This window comes from Echinops telfairi, unplaced genomic scaffold, assembly GCF_000313985.2.
Source record: "Echinops telfairi isolate 266 unplaced genomic scaffold, ASM31398v2 ScPeMD7_7470;HRSCAF=8508, whole genome shotgun sequence".
NCBI classification, from domain to species: Eukaryota; Metazoa; Chordata; class Mammalia; order Afrosoricida; family Tenrecidae; genus Echinops; species Echinops telfairi.
Window position 1 is genome coordinate 339,471 of NW_022111374.1, and position 2,135 is coordinate 341,605.

The window sequence follows — 2,135 nt, forward strand, 5'->3', positions numbered from 1 at the left end:
GAAGAGTCTTAAACACCACAAGATCAGACACCTGTCTCTGATTCCAATCCAACACCACAGGGTTTAATTTAGGCTTTGCTTGTATGGTACTCCTTGCTCTTGTAGTAGTCTTGATGACGCTCATTCTCCACAATACGTGATGTGCCAAATCCTACAGTATTCGTACATGACATTAGACACAGAGTTGCCAAGTTCCTAAGTGTACCACTGAAGTTGAGTCTGATTTATGTCATCAGTGGCCTGGTGCTAACCTCTTGAGACATACTTTAGCTTCCGTGCAGGACTGGCCAAGAAAACCAGAGAAGCTGGAGGTTTCATAGAGCCGCTGGGCTGGCAAGAAACCTCTCTCCACTGGTTCCTGGCTATCACTTCCAAGTCGTCATGTCCCTGCTTGATACTTGCCCTCATGGAATGATCCCTGAAGGCATGGGTGCTGCAGCAGAGTGTGGTGGAAAAAGTCAGACAGTGCTCGGTTATTAGAATGAATAGCCTGTGCGGGCTGAGGTGCCCTTCTTAGAACAAGCAGTCATCTAAGTGAGGTGTCAGCAAAGCCCACACAGAAGGAGCGCAGCAGTGCAGGTGATTCTAGGAGGGTAAAGAAGCAAGATCCGAGATCAGAGGAGGGGATTGTACTACGACATACATTCTGAGCACCAGTTTGTGGAAGTGTATGGATGCCCATGGAAGCCCCAAAGCTGTTTGTGGAGTCCCCACTCAGATGAGGCCTTCGATGTCTTAACTCCCGCCAACCATTGACCAGGCACGTGAATAGCCTTGCTCTCAGACAGAGGGCATTGCAGAATGGATGACTGCAGCGATTGTTAGGTTAAAATTGAACACATTCTTATTTGTCTTCCCATTGGGCCCATTTTGAAGGTCAGAAGGTATATTCAGGCTTCCAAACTTGTGACTGGTGTATGTCTCATGACCAGTCTGAAGGAGAGTGTTCTTTTGTGAGGTATGCTGTGGCGACTGGTGCACAGATGGAGAATCCTGTATGATGGCTTGTGTCCAAAATAACAACAGGATCCACTTTCCTCATGACATAGTTGGCCCATGTGTTGTCTCGGTAGACTAGACAAACTCATAGACATTCATAGGTGTGTAAGAAAGAGGTTTATGTACAAGAGCAATTGAATATTGGGAAAACATCCCAGCCCAGTCCAGATCAAGTCCATAAATCCAATATCAGCCCATATGTCCGATACCAATCTATAAAGTCCTCTTCAGACTCACGAAACACATGCAATGACATTGAATGCGGGAAGATCACAGGCCAGTGGGTGCAAGGTCCAGTGGCGGTGGAAGCATCTCAGTGCTGGCAGGGGTCTCCACGTGGCTCCTCCAGTTCGCAGGGCACTGGGTCTATCAGCGTAGCGCCATGTGTCTTGTCAGTTGAGTGTCTCTCAGGGAGTGAGTACTGAAAATGAGTCTCCCGCCTCCAAGGAGGAAGTAAACACAGGAGTTCCTAGAATCCTCAGGAGCAGGCCACGCCCACACAGAGGCCTCATTGGCTATGACCCGATTGACAGACTAGACTCCACCCCTTCACACTTAATCCTCTCAAGTCCCAAATGGACACCAGATGATGTAAGTACCTCAGCCTAGGATGAGGCATATCTGAATGTACTTGACATAGATATGAAGTAGTTGAAGCCATGACCCTGTATTTGGTCCTGACACGGGTGTCTCAACTCCTGTTACACGGTTGGTGGAATGTTAGCGAGGGAGCGTTGGAAAAGGGGTTGCAACTGGTAGTGCACTTGATGTCCGTATATTGTAAGAAGTTCATAACTGATTCTTATTGACCGAGTAAATAAATAGATGAATACATTTGGAGGAATCCAGGCAGGGACCTCAATTTCCTACTTCTCCCTTCCAAACTGAACTCCCACACCCTGTGTCAGTGAAAGGCTGTCCCTTTCCATCAGCTCTGGAGACTCTCCCTTCTTTCCTGCTCCCCCATACCACGCGTACTCTGTCTCCAGCAAGGTCAGTGTCCCCTGCTTACTGTTTGCCAAGAGTATCAAATTTCTCCAGCTTCATGGAACCATCTTCCAGCTGTGTTTCAGCTCTTTTGCGAGCCTGCATTGCATCTGCTTCTGGGAAAAGGCGTGGCAGTCACCCATGGTCCT